Source organism: Gorilla gorilla, chromosome 23 (assembly GCF_029281585.2).
Source record: "Gorilla gorilla gorilla isolate KB3781 chromosome 23, NHGRI_mGorGor1-v2.1_pri, whole genome shotgun sequence".
NCBI lineage: Eukaryota > Metazoa > Chordata > Mammalia > Primates > Hominidae > Gorilla > Gorilla gorilla.
Window position 1 is genome coordinate 44,485,851 of NC_086018.1, and position 22,881 is coordinate 44,508,731.

Sequence of the window (22,881 nt, forward strand, 5' to 3'; positions counted from 1 at the left end):
CCAACATCAACATTGACACAAACAGCATAACGAGACTTCATTTTTTCATGTGAGCTATTTTTTTGTGCCTGTTTGACTTTTTTTTTTTTAGGGTCCACTACAATAATACAGATAGGGTACTGTTTACTTCCTCGCGGCAGTTGTTATGAAACATGCTTTTATCTTAAACCACACATGGATGTGTTTGTTCTGGCCCAATATGCAAAGGCCACACTGATTTTAACCAGGAAAATAAGCAGGTACTTGAAAAATTGATTAATGTTTGGGTCTGAGCTTATGTATCATAGTGAGAAGCCCAGGCCTTCTTGGGGTGCCCTGAGCTACTCTGACCCCCACAAGTTGGGTGGAGGCTCCAGCACTGGGGCCTTCCTGGGGGCAGCCCAGGAAGGCACAGCACAGAGAAACATCCCGGAACAAGGACCCATATTCTAGGGACATCCATCTTCACTCAGGGATAAAACGATGACACAACAGACAGAAAATAGCACGAAATATTAACGACCGTGAAGTGTGCTACAGAACACGACGAGTGCCTTACTGTTAATCCTAACATCAATCTCCTTCGAGACCACGGGCCACGGTGAAATTACTTTTTACTTAAGTAGTCTGGGTTGGATTTTGAACCAACCTGCAGCTTAAGCCTTCAGATACACACATCTAAACGCCACCAGTATGGGGATGCTGAGCCAAGCACAGCCTATCCCCACAACGGAATATGACACAGCTAACCCACACAGTAGCACAAACCTCCATTTTTGGCAGAGATAGATCAAGACAACATGATGTTAGGTTACAAGAAACAGGCCAGGAGCAGTGGCTCACACCTGTAATCCCAGCACTTTGGGACGCCGAGGTGGGCGGATCACCAGAGGTCAGGAGTTCGAGACCAGCCTGGCGAACGTGGAGAAACCCTGTCTCTACTAAAAATACAAAGATTAGCGGGGCGTTGTGGTGCACGTCTGTAATCCTAGCTACTTGGGAGACTGAGGCAGGAGAATCGCTTGAACCTGGGAGTCGGAGGTTGAAGTGAGCCAAGATGGCACCACTGCACTCCGGCCTGGGCGACAGAGTGAGACTCCACCTCAAAAAAACAACAACAAAAAAGGAAGGAGTTACTCTTTCACACAAAACAAAACAAAAAAAATGTTTCTACATGAGCCCAGAGAGCTATCGGCACTGTGGACAGTGGTTCTGTCTGCATTGCTGATTTTGTTTTTTGTTTGTTTGTTTGTTTTTATAAAACTTAATTTTGAAACAGTTTTAGATTTACAAAAAATTTACTAATACAGCGGGTTCCCAGAGACCCCACACCCAGGCCCCTATTAGTTACGTTATTACATTAGCATGGTAGGTTTGGGGGTCTTTTGCTTGTTTGTTTTGAGACAGAGTCTCATTCTGTGGCCCAGGCTGGAATGCAGTGGTGTGATTACTGCAGCCTTGAGCTTTGAGCTCCTGGGCTCAAGTGATCCTCCTGCCTCAGCCTCCTGAGAAGCTAGGACTACAGGAGCACGCCACCATGCCTGGCTGGGTTTTCTGTTCTTGTTTTTTGTAGAGGTGAGGCCGTGCAATGTTGCCCAGGCTGGTCTCACACTCCTGGCCTCAAGCGATCCTCCCACCTCAGCCTCCCAAAGTGCTGGGATTCACGGGTGTGAGCCGCTGCCCCTGGCCTCAGCATTTGTCGTAAGGAATGAGCCAGTATTGATAGGTTATTAACTGAAGCCTGTTCTCTCTGCAGATTTCCCTCATTTCCACCCACTGCCCTCTCCTGTCCCAGGACCTCACACCACACTCAGCTCCCCTGCACCGAGGTGGCTTCCAGACTTCCCTGGGTCTCGGACCTGTACAGTTTTCAGGGGCTGCGGTCTGTGGCCTTCAGGTGATGATGACTTTCTGCCTCATGCTGTCCCCCGTGGTTTCATTTCTGTGTGTGAGTACAGGTCAGTTCACAGTTTGGGGTCTGCTTGATTCTGGGAGGCACAGCACCCACCCAGCACTCTCTCTGCCCGTGCTCCGGGCGTTCCTCCCAGGCCTGGAGCGGCTCCGCGGCACCTCAAAAGCGATCAAGTGCCATCCCCTGCTTTCCCAGGAAGGGTGAGTCACCTCATTGTGGCTGAGACATGGGAAGGAGACAGAGCAGATGGCAGAGCGCGAGGCTGCGGGGCCCTCCTGGCAGGTGCTGTACAAACCTGAACCACATCATGGGAAGGAACTTTCTGGGTCTTCATGGAGGTTGGGACCTGTCCAGTCCCCCTGACTTTTGTGAAAGACTCTGCAGTAAGACAAAGGTTATCTGCGATCGTGTTCCCCATGGTGGGCTCATGCTGTGGGGCAGTGGGGGCAGAGATCACATCAAGGAGCAGGCAGCCCTCAGGGGACAGGGGACAGTGCCGCAGTTCCGAGACTCGGTGGCAGGTGATTGGCGGCTGTGGGTGAAGAGCGGCGCAGCTGATGCTGGACGGCCCTGGGAGACAGGGGAGTGGGTTTCCTAGGAAGAATGGAGTTTGCCACACAAAGTGAAGGGGACAGGCCTCCTGAGAGCACAACAGATGAAAAGCAGCAAAACCAGCAAGGCATGGGGACGGGGGGCATCAGCTCCTGGGGCTGTCGGAGCAAAGGGCCGCCACTGCATCACCAATACAGGACATTCACTCTCTCCGTTTTGGAGGCCAGGGATCTGAAATTCAGGTGTTGGCAGGGTTTGTTCCTCCTGGAGACTCAGGGGAGGGTCTGCTCCGGGCCCCTTTCCCTGGGGGCTGGGGGTCCAGCAGTCCTTGGTGTTGCTTGGCTCCTAGGTGCACCCCTCTGGCCTCTGCCTCTGCGTCAAGTGGCTATGGCTCTCCCTGTGTCGTCAAGACTCTGTCTTCTGTTCACCGCACCGGAAGCCAGTGCAGCCTCATGTCAACACCTCAATTACAGCTGCAAAGAGCCTATTTCCAAATAACATCCCACTCTGAGGTTCCAGGTGGATGTGACTTTTGGGGGGGAGTTAGTCAACCCCAGGAATGCAGAGTAGCGGAGAGACACGGGCACGGAGGCAGGGGGTGGGTGAACCTCCGATTGCTGCCGGCCTCGTGGGCTCTTGGTGCAGGGCGGCGGGGGTGGCTGAAGGAGAAACGTCCGCAGAGGTGTGGACAGGACCCATGCACCACGAGGAACCATCGCTGGCCCCTTGACAGGTGAGGACACCAAGGCACAAAGAAGCTGAATGTGCCTGGTAAGGTGACTCAGGCTGAGTGGCAGGGCCCAGATTAATCTGAGGCCGAGTCCCCAGTGATGGTGGATGGGAGGGACAGAGGAGATGGTCCAAGAGGACTCTAGTCCTGGCATGGGAGGGTCTGCTGAGGACATGGAGGAGGAAAGGCCAGTTTGTGACCCACCTGGGGCCTTGGAGATGACCCAGTGAGATGGAGCCACAGGCAGCTGGAGACGCAGCCAGTGCCGGGCAGGAACCAGGGGCCCATTCATTCACTGTGAGTCTCCGTCACCACCCTATGCACCACAGCCTGGGGGGCTCCTCCACTCTCCCATCACCAACGCCCCTCGAGGCCTGGTTAGGGCAGCCCATGATGCCCTCGGGGTCCAGAGTCATCCCCCGTGGCCGGCTGTGATCACATCCACAGGGCGTTGCTTGCTGTCCAGCTGGTAAGAGACACAGGGTGCGTGCCTGTCCTTCCCGAGGCCTTCACAGCAGGCAGGGAGGGCCCTGCTTGGTGGCTCCTGGTGGCTCCCATTCAAAGCCAGGGAACTTTGAAGTGGCTGTGTGCATCTCTCTCTCTCCTGGGTTTGTTTTGTTTTGTTTTAGAGGCCAGATTGGGGCCAGACAACAGGTGCGATGTGTTCATCCTGCTACCTGAAGGCGTGTGGCTTTTCTCCTTTCTGGGCAACAATCTAGGACCTGCGTCTCACGAATGCAGGTTCGCGTCACAGGAACAAGGGGACAAGCACTTTCAGGGTTGGGTGTGCGGCACATGTCAGGATGTCAAGCCACGAGAGGAAGAGTGAGCCTCGGACCCAGGAGAGCAGAGTCTCATCCCAGCACGAGCGTCTCCAGCAAGCTGGACTGTAGAAAGGCCCACGTGCTGCTCACGATGCCTCGGGAACAAAGTCCTGTGTTAACCTTGCAGTCAAGGTAAAGGGCGCAGCTCTGCCCGGGGGCAGGGGTGGGGAGGGCAGAGCCAGCCTCCTAGTCCTCCTTGTCCCCATCTGTGCCACTGGCTGGACAATGGAGAAGGAGGAGCCCTCCTGACACCCCCAGGAAGCCCACACCTTGGTTTCCCTGGTTTCTCCTCCTTGGAATCCAAGTCCACACTCTGTAACCCCACCACTGCCATCCCCTCGGGCTGCTGCAGGTGGGTCCTCACACATCCTCCCGTTGGTCCCACCTAGTCTTAGCCTCAGACAAGCACCCCCGGCAGCCAGCACCCACCCCAACCCTGCCCCAGTGTCTGGTCCCAATGCCTGGTCCTGACCCCTAGACATTGTGTAAAACTCAAATAAGTGTATTTAATATATCCATTACTTGTAAATTTATCATTTATTTCTGGTAAGAATGTTCAAAATCCTTTCCTCTAGCTATTTTGAAATATACAATACAATATTATTAACCACAGTCATCCTATTGTACAATAGAGCAACAGAACTTATTCCTGCCATCCTACTGTAACTTTGTACTCTTTGACCAATTTCTCCCCAACCCCCTCTTCCTCCTCACCTCCCCAGATTCTGGTGACCATTATTCTACTCTCCACTACTTTTTTTTTTTTTTTTTGAGACGGAATCTCACTCTGTCATCCACCCTGAACTCAAGCTGCAGGTCCCAGGCAGGTCACTTAACTTGTTGGAGAGGCTGCCAGGATCTGCTAAGAACAGCAAGCCGCTTCTCCCATGGCCAAGCCCAAATCAAATGGAAACGCACAGGCAGGCCCTGGGAAGCCCATCAACAGGCAAATGAGGAGCGTGTTAAAAGCTCTGAAAAGCTTCTAGAGCTTCAAATCATTCAAACACAAATGCCATTTTATCTTGCCGCATTATTCTGCTTCAAAGGCACACTTACTCACTTAACATCCTTCCTCATCTCCTAAATTATAAAATCCTAGAAATGACAAGAATTATTCTGTCACAAGATATGGAGGAGAGCACGAAAGAACCACATCCCCAGACCTTCAGCATTAGATGAGTCAGGATAAACATTACACATTATTATTACTGAAAAAACCCAACTTCAGGTAGCACAAGAAATAAGGAGGCCTTAAAAACGACAGACACCCTGACACACGCTACAACACAGATGAGCCTTGAAGACATCACACTGAGTGAAAGAGGCCGGTCACAAAAGGACAAATACTGTCTGCTTCCGCTTACGAGAGGTCCCGAGAACAGTCAAATCCACAGAGACAGAAAGTAGGATGGTGAGTGCCAGGGACTAGGGGAGGGCTGTGGGGAGGTGGTGTTGAATTGGCACAGAGTCTAGTTTGGGAAGATGAGGAAGTTCTGGAGGTGGATGGTGGTGATGCCCGTGAAACAATGTGAATGCATTTAATGCCACTGAACTGCACACTTAAAAACGGCCAAGATGGTTCGTTTTATAAAGTTTATTGCAATTAAAAATAAAGAAACGAATGGGGGGGGAAGAAACAAGGAGAAATGAAGCTACGAAGATATCTAAAACCTCCTTCTCAATGTCACTCCCACATTTATTATTTATGGTAAAATCACATTATCCTCGATAACACTTATTAAGAAATGTTCTCTCCTGATTTCATGTACAAAATAAAGCTCATATCCTAAGGCAGAAGTTAGAATCTAATTCAGGATTTAATACTATTAAGTTGTTCCATGTTATTCCAACACAGCTCATCATGTCTCTGCTTGATGGAACCTTCTGGAAGCCTGAAATAATAACAGGCCCCACTGTGCCCCAGGAAGGTGTGTTCACACACCAACATAGCCAGCCCAACGCCAGCCTAAAGAAGTTGTGGGCTGAGACGCTGAGCAAGTGCATTCTTGTCAGGAGGCAGAACTTTCATTTAAGAGTTAAGGATTGCTTCCTCACAAAGCTCAACATAGAATTAATACATGACCCAGAATTCTATCCCTAGGTGCAATGCAAAAAAATTGAAAACATACATCCACACAACTTGTACACAAATGCTCACCACAGCATTATTCACAATAACCCAAAGTGGAAACCCAAACGTCCACCAATGTATGAATGGACAAACCCAGTATGTTTCATTCATACAATGGAATATTATTCAGCCATAAAGAGGAAGTAGGCTGGGTGCGGTGGCTCATGCCTGTAATCCCAGCATTTTGAGAGACCGAGGTGGGTGGATTGTCTGAGCTCAGGAGTTCGAGACCAGCCTGGGCAACATGGTGAAACCCCATCTCTACCAAAATATAAAAAATTAGCCAGGCGTGGTGGTGCACACCTGTGGTCCCAGCTACTCAGGAGGCTGAGGTGGGAGAATCGCTTGAACCTGGGAGGCAGAGGTTGCAGTAAACTGAGATGGTGCCACTTCACTCCAGCGTGGGCAACAGAGTAAGACTCAGTCTCAAAAAAAAAAAAAAAAAGAGGAAGTACTGACCAGGCTACCACGTGCATGAAACTCACAAACTTTCTGCCAAGTGAAAGAAGCCAGACACGAAAGGCCACATAATCATGATTTCATTGATATGAAACACCCAGAATCCACAGAGACAGAAGCCATGCTGGTTGCCAAGAGCAAGGGGCAAGAGGGACCGGAAGTGATTAAGCTTACTGGGTATGGGGCTTTCTCAGGTGATGAGAATGTTCTAGAACTGCACAGAGGGAGAGGTTGCACAACATCGTGAATGTAACAAATGCCACTGAAGTGTTCATTTTAAAGTGGTAATTTTATCGTATGTGAGTTTCACCTCAATTTTTTTAAAAGGAAAAAAGAGTTAAGAATTGATTCTTAGTAAAAATTTGTCTCATTTTGGCATGACATTGTCCAAAAGGAGAAAGCTATTCTAAAGGGCATTTCAAGAATGATTTCCTTCAAACCAAGCTGTCGAATGAAGTCAGAAATGAACAGGTTTCTAAGACGTGGAACCACTTCTCCTTCCAAGAGCAGGAAGCCACCTTCCGACCCTGGAGACACCAAACTCCCCCACCTTAAAGATGCTGAGTATGGCTTGGGTAGAGCCAAAGTCGCCATCTGTTTACACCATGAGCTAAATATCATGGGAGAAGCCCACACAGGCCCACCCGCCGCAGTGAAGGCACCAGCCAGGACTTCGACAGGGATCAAACACCCGGAGTTTATCAGGAACCTTCTGTTGTCTCTGCTTTGCTTCAAGTCCTCACAGTACAATCTGAAGGCATTCGTTTGCTGAACAGGAATCCAAACGTCTAACCACAAGAAACCCCTTGTTGGGGAGTGCCAGGAACTCCTGTGGGGAGACGCTGAGTGGCCAACGAACCTGTTTTTTTGTTTTGTTTTGTTTTATTGGCTTCTTTTTTTTTTTTTTTTTTTGTGACGGAGTCTTGCTCTGTCACCAGGCTGGAGTGCAGTGGCACAATCGGCTCACTGCAACCTCCACCTCCCGAGTTCAAGCGATTCCCCTGCCTCAGCCTCCCGAGTAGCTGGGGCTACAGACGTGGGCCACCACGCCAGGCTAATTTTTTGTATTTTAGTAGAGACAGGGTTTCACCATGTTGGCCAGGATGGTCTCGATCTCCTGACCTCATGATCCACCCGCCTCAGCCTCCCAAAATGCTGGGATTACAGCCTTGAGCCACAGCACCTGCCCAATGCTGTTTTAAGATAAGAAGAAAAAGGAGGAACCCCTGGGCTTCAGCTTCCAGGACAGGTACCCCATGGCAGCACTGTGGACTCTCGTGGGGGCTGGGTAACTCTCTGTGGGGTGCCAGCCCCCGGGAGGATGCTGGGCAGCACCCTGGCCTCCACCCACTGGATGTCAGCAGCACCCCCACCCCAGGCGATGATGACCACACATGTCTCCAGACAACACCTGCCAGGGCAGCAGCACACCAGCTGACAACCCAGCCCTCGGAAATGATCACCCAAACCTCTGGACCCCTTCCGGCCTGAGACTCTCAGCAGGTACCAGGAGCCCGGGAAGCACCGAGCTCAGGGCTCCTTGGCTCAGCACCCGGCTTTGCCAGACCACTCGGGCCTCTGCGCCTCCAGACAGCGCCGTCTGGGGCATTCCCCTGCCAGCTGAGCCCAGAGATTGACACGGGCTGGGCCAACGGGGAGCCATTCCAGCTTCACTCTTCCCTGCCAGAACCAGAAAGCCACCTCTCTGCCCTCGTCCTGGAAAAATGGGCCAAGTTCCCCAAGGCAAAGATTAAATGACAAAACAAATTTCAAAGAACAAGTGGGCACCTGGTTCTGAGCCAAATGATGCCTTCCAGCATGACAACGCGGCCCTGAGCACCTGCCAAGGGACAACCATATGTTCCCTGGCCCGACGTGTCCACGAGCCACTGCCAGCCCAAGAGAGCTGTGGACAATAAAGATGAGAATTTTTTTTTTTTTTTTTTTTTGAGATGGAGTCTCGCACTGTCGCCCAGGCTAAAGTGCAGTGGTGCGATCTCGGCTCACTACAACCTCTGCCTCCCGGGTTCAAGCGATTCTCCTGCCTCAGCCTCCCAAGTAGCTGGGATTACAGGTACGTGCCACCATGCCCAGCTAAATTTTTTTTTTTTTTTTTTTGGTATTTTTAGTAGAGATGGGGTTTCACCATGTTAGCCAGGCTGGTCTCGAACTCCTGACCTTGTGATCTGTCCGCCTCGGCCTCCCAAAGTGCTGGGATTATAGGTGTGAGCCACCGTGCCCAGCCGAAGATGAGACGTCTTAGTAAACACAGCAACGAGCCCAACCCAGCCCTGCAGCAGGTCCTGCTCAGAGCTCTCAGGCTCTTCAGCCACTGCTCACCGCAGGCCCAGGGAGTCAGGAACGACCAGGGCCAGTCTGGAACATTCCAGGCTCCAGGTCTAAAAGTGCCATCCAACACCCAGCCAGGCTCCTCATCCAGCCACCTCAATGGCCAGAGCAGCAGGTGACCCTCGGCCTCCCTCTGCGTGCCCCTGTGCCACTATCTCCATCTTCCTCCTCTCCTTGCCCGGAGTCTCGCATGCTCACACCTGCGGCTGGTGCAGCATCCGCCGACGGATGCTCCCGGGGTTTTGCTGAATCCTGGGAGTTTCTCTCCCTCCAAAATGACCTGCTGGACTCAGGTCTGTCCCGACCCCCATGCTTGTCAGCAGTGCCTCTGAAATGCTGACTCATCTCCAGGGACCAACCTGCGTCAAGCCGCTCCTACCCCTGAGCCCGAAGGCCCTCCTGTGCAGAAAGGCTGCGGCAGCTGCCAGGGGAAAACTGTCTGGGCCCTGCCCTGGAAGCCCCTACCACTCCAGGTGTGCCTCAAGCAGACGCCTCGTCTTTGGGAAAAAGCTACCCATGGTGGCTGAACCGGCACTGCAGCCATGTCCCCCGTGAGCTCATCACAGAGCCAGAGACCACAGCTGCCTCTGGGCAGGAGATGCTGGGTTCCAGGGGCCAGGGATAGTGAGCTGAGACTTTTTGTGGTTATTTGGACGTCTTTTGGGGGGGGGCGGGGGTGGGTAGAAAATTAAACCTTATTTATTTTTAAAACCAAACCACTAGGAAAATATATCACAGCCAGGAAGCAGCAAATGGACAGGCTGTCTTATCATTTCAAGTAATAAGCTGGTGAGAATACAATGAGGTTGCTATCAAAACAATAAGGTGCCATGCCAGAGCAGGAACACTGCAAGCTGCGAAAGCCCCAGGCAGAAATGGTATTTGGTAACGGGGGCTGCCTCTCCTTCACTCTCAGGGAGTCAGCTCATCCTAGCCCAAGTTGCTTCCTTTTTCTCCCTTGAATTTCCTGTTGCCAGGGGTTTGTCTCGACTGGACTCTGTTAATTCAGGGGCTAAGTAGGCAATGCTCGGTTTAGGTCTTCATTCCATCTGTTCTACAAAAACCAGGTTTTTCCAAATCCAGTACTTCATAACTCTGTTATAATCAAGTAGCCAAATGCTCCTCTTCTACTGTTCACTCCTATATACTAGTATATATCACAATCAAAACACCCTTCTCTTCACGGGCAAAGTGTTACTGCAAGATTGTCCTGTCATTTTGCTACACACAGCCTCAAGGCCCATCAGCCAGTAATTCTGCTTCCCACAATTAGGGTGTCGTCGCCTGTCATGTTTTTGCATGGTCTCCAAGCTGTGGTAGACAAAATAATGTCTCCCCCTCACCTCCCAAGAAGAGGTCCATGTCTCAAGATGCAGCATGTCATAATTTTAAGAAATGTACATCCACATCCTGATGACCAGAAATAGGGATCCTTTCAAAGTTCTTATCCAAATGATAAGGAACCTTTCAAAGTTCTTATCCAAATGAGTTTCCCTCCCAATTCCACATCTTAAAATCAACTTGTATGCCCTTGTATAAATTACACAAAACCAGGAAAACAAAGACACAGAAAAACATTTTTTCCCTTCTAAGTGAGTGACCTCATGGATTTTGTTTCACAGCTTATGGAAAATGATGCAGAAACACTTCTGGTAAACAGGATGTTGGCAACAAAGAGGAAATATCTCTCTGCAAACTCCACCAACTCTAACCTGCCAGCCTGTTGGTACCTGTGTAGTAAGAAGAGTCTGGTACCTTGGAGGGCTCTGGCTTGTTACAGGGGAGATCCTTACTGCCAGGACAAGCACTGGCCACAGGAAATATAAGCTCTAAAACTCTCCTGTAATATCTCTGACCCAATTTAGCACCACTTTTTTCCGTTTCATTTTTTAGGACTAAAACATAAAAGAACCAGTGTCCAGAGGCAAGTGACATATGCTTTACACTTACGGCCATCCTTCATTTCTTCATTCATAAACTTTGCTTAAAAGACTAAAATTCCGGCCGGGTCCAGTGGCTCACGCCTGTAATCCCAACACTTTGGGAGGCCGAGGCGGGTGGATCACGAGGTCAGGATTTTGAGACTAGCCTGACCAACATGGTGAAACCCTGTCTCTACTAAAAACACAAAAATTAGTTGGGCATGGTGGTGCATGTCTGTAGTCCCAGCTACTCAGGAGGCTGAGGCAGAAAAATGGCTTGAACCTGGGAGGTGGAGGTTGCAGTGAGCTGAGATCGTGCCTCTGCACTCCAGCCTTCCAGCCTGGGAGAAAGAACAAGACCATGTCTCAAAAAAAAAAAAAAAAAAAAGACTAAAATTCCCAATTCCTTATAAAAAATATATTATTGCCCTCAGCCCCGATGGCCTCTGGCAAAGACTTTTATTTCCCAATGGATGAGAGAGCCTCCTTCACCTTCTCGGTCATAGTTGGGAGCAGGTGCATGTGGTCATCCACATACTTGGTCACACCACCTTCCAGCTTCTGCTTCACCTGAAGCTCTTTACTCCCAGCATCTATTGAATCTTTGGCTTTGTCGTTGCAATGCGTGGTGCACCAGACCAGGCGGTCCTGGAACTTCTCCAACTCACTGGTGATCAAAGCCTGGGCTTAAGCCAGAGGCACATGGCGGCGCTCCATGCACTGGTGCACCTGCTCCGTGGAGGCCTGACTGTCCTCACAACAGCTGGTGCTGCACCGGAACATGAGACAACGCATCTTCCAGATGTTCTCTCTCTCCAGACTCTTCACCATGAAGTCCACCGCCTCCTGCACCCACAGCTGCTGCAGCTCCACAGTGGCAACCCTGTGCCGCCCCAGTTATCTGGACTTTTATAAATCTTTTTTATTTTTTTGAAACAGAGTCTCACTCTGTTGCCCATGCAGTGGCATGATCTCAGCTCACTGCAACCTCTGCCTCCTGGGTTCAAGTGATTCTCCTGCCTCAGCCTCCCGAGTAGCTGGGATTACAGGCATGTGCCACCATGCCTGGCTAATTTTTGTATTTTTAGTAGAGATGGGGTTTCGCCATGTTGGACAGGCTGGTCTGGAACTCCTGAGCTCAGGTGATCCACCAGCCTCAGCCTCCCAAAGTGCTGGGATCATACACATGAGCTACTGCACCCGGCTGACTTTTATAAATCTTGGCCATGGCCACATGTGGTAGACAAAATAATGTCTCCCCCTCACTTCCCAAGAAGAGCTGCATGTCTCAATCCCCAGAAGCTGTGACTGCGTTATGCCACATGGCACAGGGGCACAGCCGCTCACCAGCAACCTTAACCCAAGAGAGTATCCTGGAGGATCTGGGTGGGCCCAGTGTGGCCACAGGATCCTTAAAAGCAGAGGAGGGAGGAAGAGTGGGAGAAAGCTTATGGGGACAGAGGAAGTCAGGGGATTCTATGCTGCTGGCCCTGAAGACAGAGGAAGGGCCATGAACCAGAGCAGAATCTGTTCTGCCTCCCTGGGTGGCTGGAGAGGCAATATCAGATAATGACAGCAAAGACCTGTGTAGCTCTTGCAATCCTCAGGGGACTCTAGGAGGCAGAAAATCCAATCACCCGGTTTTACTGATGAGGAAACCAAAGCACATAGAGGTTAAGTGACTTGCCGAAGGTCACAGAGGAAGTGGGTGGCAGAGTGGGATTGCATACGCCTGTAAACTCAGCTACTCGAAAGGCTGAGGCACTTGAACCCAGGAGGCAAAGGTTGCAGTGAGCTGAGCTTGCACACTGTACTCCAGCCTGGGTGAGAAAACAAAATCCCGCCTCAAAAAAAAAAAAAGAAAATTATCTACAGGGTCCTTCATAGAGAACTCACAAGATGATTCTCTAATCTTCACAGAAGACCAATAGGTCAAGAATAGCCAAGGCATCCCTGGAGAACAGGGGAGGGGAACAAGCTCTATCTGATGTCAAGATTTATAGCCTGTAGACAAGGGAGTGCAGGCATGGAGCAGACCAACAGACTGATGGACAGAAGATGGAGCCCAGAAACAGGTCCACACGCACACACAACAGAGCTGGCAAATGGGAAAGAGGAGCATTCCCACACATGGTCCCAAGCCACTCAGCTGTCTAGATAACAGACAAAGTGAAACTGGATCCCTACCTCACACCAAGCACAAACATCAATTCCAGGTGAACTAAGGACTTAAACAGGAAAGACAAAGCCTATTTTAGCAAAGATCATTCAAAAATCATGTTTATGATCTTGAGATAGGTAAGCAATTCTTAAACATGACACACAACACACTATCGTAAAGGGAAAAAAGTATGATTTTGATTACATTAAAAACAAGGACTTTAGAAAGAACCCTATTAATAAATTAATGATGAGACATTAATTAACATAAGCCACAAACTGTGAGACCCGCCTCACTGGGTGTCTAGGGCGTGGTCCTCACAGTTGAGCACACCCTCTTTATGGAAACATGCTCTTCCTGACTTTTTTTTTTTTTTTTTTTTTTTTTTGAGACAGAGTCTCGCTCTGTCACCCAGGCTGGAGTGCAGTGGCAGCCCACAGGTTTTCCATTCAAGGTGCTTTCCCTGACAATCCCACTCTGCCACCCACTTCCTCTGTGAACTTGGGCAAGTCTCTTAACCTCTATGTGCTTTGGTTTCCTCATCAGTAAAACCGGGTGATTGGATTTCCTGCCTCCTGGAGTCCCCTGAGGATTGCAAGAGCTACGTAAGTCTTTGCTCTCATTATCTGCTATTGCCTCTCCAACCACTCAGGGAGGCAGAGCAGATTCTGCTACCCCAGTGACAAGGGATGTGGGGCCCAGAAAGGCTCAGGAACTGTGCCCAGGACACACAGCTGTCTGTTGGGGATGCAGGTCGCCATCTTCCTGCCAAGGTAGAGTGAGGCCTGCAGTCTCCACGTGTCTACTCAGCTCTTTCACACCAACACTTTCAGGAGAGAAAAATAATTATTAACTACAGAGGCTTAATGAGGATATGGAGCTGCAAGGCTTTCTAATACCAATAATTTGTACCTATTTAAGAGCAAAGGTGTAACAACAAAGGCACTGGCACCAACAGGCTCAGATGCCACATCCCTTGCCTCCAGGTAAAGGAGCACAACTGTCAATTTCACGGAGCACAGAACATTCCCAGGCTCCCACGGGCTCCCACACTCTGCCCTGGCTCTCAGACTCACCTGTATGGAGGAGCGCCCCAGGCCTTCTGCCCAGAAATCCAAGGGTACAGGGCAAGAGAAGGGGAGCTGCTGGGGAGAGCCGTTATGACGGTGGGGACGGGTCCGAGGTCTGAACTGGGCACCAGTAAACCTGGCATCCACAGGGCCCACCAGCCCCAGCTGCTCAGTCCCAAGCAAGACCACGGGGAGGGTCCTGCAGGGGACAGAGTCCCTCCTTCCACCAGCCCAGCCCAGCCCATGGTGGCAGCTGCCTCGGGCCCAGCCCTCCCCAGAAATGCAGGCTGCAGCATCTGCCAGGAACTTGGAGGAGCCACCCCTCCTAGCCCTGAAATGTGTCCCCACTCAGGGGCCCTGAAATCCCTTCCAGAATAATTTCACAGAGACCTCTTTTGAAATGCAAATACCAGGGAGAGGCTATATTAAGCCACTGACCCCTGGTAGGGTTAGTGCCTCAAGTTAGAGCTGGGGGCAGCCCGGGACAGCCTGGCAAGGGGCAGCTGCACTCACATACCATGAGGGCTACCTGGCCCACTCACTGCAGCACCTGTTTTGGCTAGGCGTGGGGGTTCTGCCCCAGAGACCCTGTGGCCATCAGAGATGCTGGAGTGAGCACTCACAGGGATCCCGCCCAGGTGCTGGGGAGGTCCGGCTGCTGCCTGAGGTCTCCAAACACTACCGAAGCCCACCTCCAAGAACAAGGATATCATCCTTGTTACTTCCAGGACGCCTCCCTCCAATTTAGTGAATGGCGAGCAAATCATTTTCTTTGGGGGAAAAGATCAAATATTGGCCCAGACGTCTATTAATTTGCAACTTGCATTGAAACTGCTGAGAACAGAAAAGCTGAGATTTCGTTCTTCTAGTTAAATATTTGCTGAGAAAATTCCAGTCCTAAATTTCAAGAGACTGATTCAGCATGACATTAGAAGGGTCATTTTAGATGATTAACTAGAGACTCTCGTGGAAGAAACCTGAGAGAAAGATGACGCAGGCCTCCCCGTGAAAACACTCAGTTTTAGCCAACAGAGAAAGTGTGTGTGTTAGCATCCTTGCTTTTGTCTTGATTGCAGCTTCGAGGTTTTTCTGTAGTTGAGTATTTTAATTTATTTCTTTCAGGCCTCTCTCCCCCGCCACCTCCAGATGGTGAGATTTGTTTCCAGTATTCAAAGACTAGAACAAAAACTCTCACCTCACATTGGGTTCTGCTGGAAGACAAGCCCTCCATCCTGACCTTGGCTTGGGTTCCTCTTCCCAGGCCTTTGTGAGTGGCGCCCCCAACTCCCTCTCCCTGAGGCTAATGAGCTGGACGCCTATTTTGAAACCAGTGAGTAAGAAGATTCAAGCAAAGACTCAAAGCTCCGTTTGGACGGGAGGCGGCCCATGTGCCCGGGAGGCCGCATGCGGGGCCGCCAGGCAGCTTCTGTTTGGCTCATTATGGAGGATCCGGGAGAGAAGTGAACGTCACAAGTAAAGCTGAAAATAAAATCTGGCTGGCTGACACCTCCCCTTTCATCACACATCCCATGCCTAAGCATCTCCAAGTTGCCGAGGAGCAAAAGCTCCTCTCCAAGACAGGCGGCCAGCAGGCTCCATGCACCTCTCCATCCACACCTGCGCTGTCTGCACCCGTGGGGTTTGTGTGGCGGGGACCGTTGACGCTCAGGTTCTGCACAGTGCCTCCCACAGTCTGGCGAAATGGGCGCACTGGAGCCATCAGACCCCGCAGAGGGAGAAACAGAACCCTGTTCTGCAAACGTGAACCCGTTTTATTCAGCATGTCCTGCTTGTGTCGTTTGTCTATGACAGTGATACGTGTCGTGGTCCAAACTAATCTGCTCTTAATATGCTCTAACCTTTCAGGTACTTTTTTTTTTTTTTTTTTTTTTTTTGAGACTGAGTCTCGCTCTGTCGCCCAGGCTGGAGGGCAGTGGCGTGACCTCGGCTCACTGCAAGCTCCGCCTCCCAGGTTCACGCCATTCTCCTGCCTCAGCCTCCCAAGTAGCTGGGACTACAGGAGCCCGCCACCTTGCCCAGCTAATTTTTTGTGTTTTTAGTAGAGACGGGGTTTCACCGTGTTAGCCAGGATGGTCTCGATCTCCTGACCTCGTGATCCGCCCGCCTCGGCCTCCCAAAGTGCTGGGATTACAGGCGTAAGCCACAGCGCCCGGCCTCAGGTACTTTTTAAAGTCATGCACCAAGGCCGGGCACACTGGCTCACGCCTGTAATCCCAGCACTTTGGGAGGCAAGGAGAGTGGATCACTTGAGGCCAGGAATTTGAGACCAGATTGGCCAACATGGTGAAACCCCATCTCTACTAAAAATACAAAAATTAGCTGGGCGTGGTGGTGGGCGCCTGTAATCCCAGCTACTCTGGAGACTGAGGCATGAGAATTGTTTGAGCCTGGGAGGCAGAGGTTGCAGTGAGCCAAGATCATGCCCCTGTACTCCAGCCTGGGCGACAGACTGAGACTCTGTCTCAAAAAAAATAAAGGCTAGACGCAGGGGCTCACGCCTGTAATCCCAGCACTTTGGGAGGCCAAGGCAGGCGGATCACCTGAGGTCAGGAGTTTGAGACCAGCTTGGCCAACATAGTGAAACCCCCTCTCTACTAAAAATACAAAAATTAGCCGGGCGTAGTGGCGCACACCTGCAATTCCAGCTACTCGGGAGGCTGCAGCAGGAGAATCGCTTGAACCCGGGAGGTGGAGGTTGCAGTGAGCGGAGATCGTGCCACTGCACTCCAGCCTGGGCGACAGAGCAAGACTCCGTCTCAGAACAAAAAAATTAAAATAAAGTCATGCATCAGGACACGTCCACACAGGATGTCTTCTGAAATGCCTCCAGGCCCATACTCCCCCACCTCTCTCCAACAGTTTCTGTTCTGGCCCCTGTTCCCCACTCATCACACGTTTACTGAGCACCTACTGTGTGTCTGGTTCCGCCCCCTGCCCCCCTCCACTTCCTGCCCTCACTCCCACTCCCACTCCCACTTCCACACACCCAAGGTCTCAAGAACAGCAGCTCCAAATTCTTCCCATGGCACCTTTGGCTCAGATCTGGACAGATGGAAGAGCTGACGCTAATATCACATATCCTGCTATTACATGATTAAGAGATGACTTACAAGTAACAAATTGGATTTCCCTCTTAGAGTACACCAAGGGTCCTGAAAGAGGATTTCAGTTCTCGAGCTAATTACTGCAGCTGACGATGTCTGCAATTCACTCATAATTAAAAACTATTTGGTATAATATCTTTTTAAAGATTCTAATCTGCAACCTAAACTCAAAGAAACTCTAATTAAAATTGCTGTCACTCATTAATTCAACATTTGCGGGCCCTGTGTGTACGAGGCTGAGATCTAGGGATGCCAAGAGGGAAAACCACAGTCCTGCCCTCAAGGTGTCCTTGGCCTGGTGGAAAAGACAAATGGGGCCAATTAGCATGGTGAGCCCCATGGGGGAGGGGAGTCCAGGGTGCAGTGCAGGTGGGGGGTGAGGGGGAGGGGAGTCCAGGGTGCAGGTGGGGGGTGCGGGGGAGAGGAGTCCAGGGTGCAGGTGGGGGTGCGGGGGAGGGGAGTCCAGGGTGCGGGGGAGGGGAGTCCAGGGTGCAGGTGGGGGGTGCGGAGGAGGGGAGTCCAGGGTGCAGGTGGGGGGTGCGGGGGAGGGGAGTCCAGGGTGCAGGTGGGGGGTGCGGGGGAGGGGAGTCCAGGGTACAGGTGGGAGGTATGGGGGAGGGGAGTCCAGGGTGCAGGTGGGGGGTGAGGGGGAGGGGAGTCCAGGGTGCAGGTAGGGGGTGCGGGGGAGGGGAGTCCAGGGTGCAGGTGGGAGGTATTGGGGAGGGGAGTCCAGGATACTGATGGGAGTAGACGGAAGGGTATCCAAAGTGCTGAAGGGGTTGGGAAGAAGGGAGTCCAGGGTGCTACTGGGGGTTGTGGGGGAGGGGTGTCCAGCTGATGGGGCTGTGGGGGAGGGGTGTCCAGCTAATGGGGGTATATGGGAGGGGTGTCCAGCTGATGAGGGTGTGGGGGAGGGATGTCCAGCTAATGGGGGTATATGGGAGGGGTGTCCAGCTGATGAGGGTGTAGGGGAGGGGTGTCCAGCTAATGGGGGTATGGGGAGGGATGTCCAGGGTGCTGACAGGATCAGCTGACGGGGGCGTGAGGGAGGGGTGTCAAGTACCAGCGGAGGCACGGGGAGGGGGCCTGCCCTGCACCTCAGTTTCAGGGGAGGGCTCTGCAGGCTGACAGCAGCTGGGTGACAGCAGGAAGCAGCTGCGGTCAGCAGCCACTCAGGGCTGGCATCCATCCTATTGTCTCACTGAAACTCATGACAGTGGGAGGTGAAGGTGACCCCCAGATAGTCCCCAGAGCCAGTGCTACATGGGAAGCCCTGCCCTCTTCGGGACAGGGGGATGGTCTTGGGGGATGAGAGTCGCACTAAGGAGCTGAGCCCTTCCTGCTCCTAAGCCCGCAGCTTCCCTGCTCGCCTACAGCCGGCGAGTGCAGCACAGGAGGCCACCGTAGTGCCATAGAGCGTGCACCTAGGCATGCGTGCCAGTGAGCTCAGTGGGATGGTTCGGCGGGAACACGGCTTGAACCCACACCAAGGCTGGACTCGGCACAGGCCAGAGAGAAGCCCCACAGGCCTGGCTGAGGGACACAAAAAGAACAAACGCACCCCCTGCGCCACAGTGGAAAGTCCCCAGAAGCAGTAGTTTCTACGGCACAGCAGTGACCACTCCCGTGCCACAGCCCTGCCCTTTTTTTTTTTTGAGACGGAGTCTTGCTCTGTCACCCAGGCTGGAGTGCAGTGGCGCGATCTCGGCTCACTGCAAGCTCCACCTCCCAGGTTCATGCCATTCTCCTGCCTCAGCCTCCTGAGTAGCTGGGACTACAGGCGCCCGCCACCAGGCCCAGCTAATTTTTTGTATTTTTAGTAGAGACGGGGTTTCACCGTGTTAGCCAGGATGATCTCCATCTCCTGACCTCGTGATCCGCCTGCCTCGGCTTCCCAAAGTGTTGGGATTACAGGCGGAAGCCACCACGCCCAGCCCAGCCCTGCGCTTTTGAGCATGCAGCAGTTGGGGTCACCGTGGCAGTAAGGGACATGTCAGCTCAGACCCCCAGACACACCCACACCCCATGGCAGGGCAGGGCCACCTTCCTGCTGGTCACCCAGACTAACCCAAAGAATAACTGCAATTCAGCTCTTCCAAATGCACGATTATTTCCCGTTTGGAACCCGGCTTGGGGATGGCGAAGTGCCCTTCCTCTGCTTGTAATGATAAGCCAACAAACTGTTCTTGTCCCCAATTCCTCGTCATCACAATCAAAACTGCCAGCTGGTCATTGTCCTGGGGCACCTACCCCCTGGCTCAGCGGGGCAGGTAGATGCCATGCTCTCTGACAAGGGCACTTTTGACTATTAACCCACCCGGCCTTCCCACCCTCCTGCCCTGGCTTGAGAAGAAATTGCAATCCGTCACCACTGTGAAGCACTTGCTGAAGCTGGGGAGAAGAAGGCCCCAAGCTTGGGGGCCCCAAACCTTCCTGGTGCCTCTCCTAACTACAGGACATCCACTGCTTGGATTCTGAGGGCCCCTGGTGGCCCCAGACTGCCCCTAACTCAGAGGAGACACATGGCCCACACTTGGACAGAGCTGGGTTTCTCTCATATCAGCTCCTGGGGGCAGCTCAGACTCTGCCAGGAAAACACCCATCTTTGGCCGTGCATGGTGGCTCATACCTGTAATCCCAGCACTTTGGGAGGCCGAGACAGGTGGATCACCTGAGGTCAGGAGTTCGAGACCAGCCTGGCCAACATGGTGAAACCCCATCTCTAGCGGGGCGTGGTGGTGCACACCTGTAATCCCAGCTACTCGGGAGGCTGAGGCACGAGAATTGCTTGAACCCAGGAGACAGAGGTTGCAGTGAGCCAAAATTGCGCCACTGCACTCCAGCCTGGTGACAGATCAAGACTCCTTCTCAAAAAAAAAAGCCCATCTTTCCTGCACTCTGTGGCCTCCAGGTTCCAAGGACAATAAACTCCCAGATCCAGATGTGCTGCCCAGCCTGGTTAGTGGGAAAGCGTCCTCCTGGCCATCTCAGCATCCGCCCCTGCAGTGGGAACACCTAACATGGCCACCCCACAGGGCGGCACAGAGACCCAGCGAGCCGCTTTCTGGGAACCAACGTTCCCAAGTGCAAAGTGTACACATGTCGACATGGCACTTCTACCTGGAGTGCATGGGTCCTGCTCTCCTCCAGCCATAAGACACACTCAGACACACAGGGTCCTGCCCTCTAATTTCCATCTCATGAGACAGGAGCCAAAAGAGGGATTCCCCAGGGTCACCTGGAGAGGTTTTATTTTTATTTTGTTTTATTTTTATTTTTGAGACAGAGTCTCGCTCTGCCACCCAGGCTGGAGTACAGCGGCGCAATCTTGGCTCACTCCAACCTCCGCCTCCCGAGTTCAACCAATTCTTCTCCCTCAGCCTCCTGAGTAGCTGGGATCACAGGCACCCACCATCTCGTCTGGCTAATTTTTGTATTTTTAGTAGAGACGGGGTTTCACCATGTTGGTCAGGCTGGTCTCGAACTCCTGACCGCAGGCGAGCTGCCCCCCTCGGCCTCCCAAAATGTTGAGATCAGCCAACCGAAACCCACTTTTCAAGCAGGACCTGGAAGGGAAATGTTCTAAGCAGAGTGAGCGTCGTGGAGCCTCCCTCAGGCATGGCTGTGAGCGCCACAGCTGCAGACTCAGGAAAGTGGTGGGTGTGCAGGGACACTTTAAAATACCAGAAAAATCTACAAAACCAACTCCTGCAGCCACCACAGGCTGCAGAGTGAGTTTCTGGTTTTGCCGCTCTTGAGAACAACCACCCACCATCGAGCACCCAGCTGGCCTGGGGCTGCTGCACGTGCCGCACCCTGATCCTCCAGGCAGTCCAAATGGCCAGGTGTCATTTTTGCTGCTCTACAGACCAGGCCTCAGAGGATGAGGAGGTCCAGTGACTTGCCCAAGGCCACCTGAGAGCTGCCTCTGCACCCACAGGCGGGGGATTTTGTTCCCCTACAAGTTCAGGACCTTGGAAGTCAGGAGACGCCTGCAAATGGAGGGCCCCCCCAACATCCATGCTCGCCAGGTCTCCTGAGGCAGCTTCTCCACCCCGGGCCCTTGGACATGGCCAGGACACAGAGCAGCATCCCCCACCTCCACCTACCAGATGCCAGTAGCACCGCCCTCCATACTGTGACAACCGAAACATCTCCAGACATGGCCACATGTCTCCTAGGGGGAAAAGCAGCCCCATCTGAGTGCCACTATACTAAAGAAATCTAGCCAGAAAGTCACTTTTTTTTTTTTTTTTTTTTTTTTGAGACAGTCTAGCTCTGTCTCCCAGGCTGGAATGCAGTGGTGCAATCTCAGCTCACTGCAAGCTCTGCCTCCCAGGTTCAAGTGATTCTCCTGCCTCAGCCTCCCGAGTAGCTAGGACTGCAGGCATCCACCACCATACCTGGCTAATTTTTGTATTTTTTAGTAGAGATGGGGTTTCACCATATTGGCCAGGCTGGTCTCATACTCCTGACCTTGTGATCTGCCCACTTCAGCCTCCCAAAGTGCTGGGATTACAGGTGTGAGCCACCACGCCCAGCCGTCAGAAAGTAACTTTTTAAAAGTTTTTCTTGTGAACTAGCAGAAAGGAAACATAGTCTCTATTCTCTCTCTCTCTTTTTTTTTTTTTTTAGACAGGGTGTTACTCTGTCACCCAGGTTGGAGTACAGTGGCACAATCTCAGCTCACTGCAATGTTCACCTCCCGAATTCAAGCAATTCTCCTGCCTCAGCCTCCCAGGTAGCTGGGATTACAGGCGCACACGCCACCACGCCCGGCTAATGTTTGTATTTTTAGTAGAGATGGGGTTTCACCTTGTTGGCCAGGCTGGTCTCGAACTCCTGACCTCAGGTGATCCACCTGCCTCAGCCTCCCAAAGTGCTGGGATTATAGGCGTGAGCCACCGTGTCCCGCCTCTCTATTCTTTTTAATATTTTCAGGTAAGTGATGTCTTTCCAGATTTCACCCCACGTCTGTTTCACCAGCACCTCGCAAGTGCCCAGCAAAAGGCTGGGCAAGGCTGAGCTAAGACACACAAGGAAACAACTGCCACGAGAAGGCAACGGTCAGGGCGCTGCGACCTGCAATGGCAGAAGCAGGACGTTCCCTCGGGGCTGCTTCCCAGGCTCCAGCAGGTCTGCAGGCTCAGTCATTCCTCCAGGAATGAAGCCGGCCAACATGCCAGATGCTACCAGACAGAAGATCTCCACGTTCACAGGCTAGTCTCATTTCAAAACACAAGTTCCACTTCTCATTGTAAAATTCTCCTTTAAAATATGTCAGTCCTCAATGGTCTCAGTGACGTGTTTCTTATCTATGTACACTAACAACATGGAGCACACTGATACACAGTCCTGCTTTAATTCCCAGTGCAAAGTCTTTCTGGCCCAATTTCAACCAGGGACAGAAATTACCTCTTTTTTCTTTTCCATAAAAATGCACCCCTTTGTTTTAAAAACTGGTAGCTTGTGTTATTCCCACCCGGATATATATTCTTCCAGATTAGAAACAGGCTCTTGGGGCCAGGCGCGGTGGCTCACACCTGTAAACCCAGCACTTTGGGAGGCTGAGGCAGGCAGATCACCTGAAATCAGGAGTTCAAGACTAGCCTGGCCAACATGGTGAAACCCCGTCTCTACTAAAAATAACAAAAATTAGCTGGGCGT

General features: G+C 51.9%; 1 protein-coding gene and 1 pseudogene across 2 annotated transcripts in view; both read right to left on the bottom strand.

Annotated features, from left to right (window-relative positions):
• Nucleotides 1–22,881, bottom strand: part of CELSR1 (cadherin EGF LAG seven-pass G-type receptor 1) — a 182,005-nt gene that overhangs the window by 114,589 nt on the left and 44,535 nt on the right. The gene's annotated exons all lie outside the window — the stretch shown is intronic.
• Nucleotides 11,318–18,646, bottom strand: LOC109024521 (protein FAM136A-like; annotated as a pseudogene).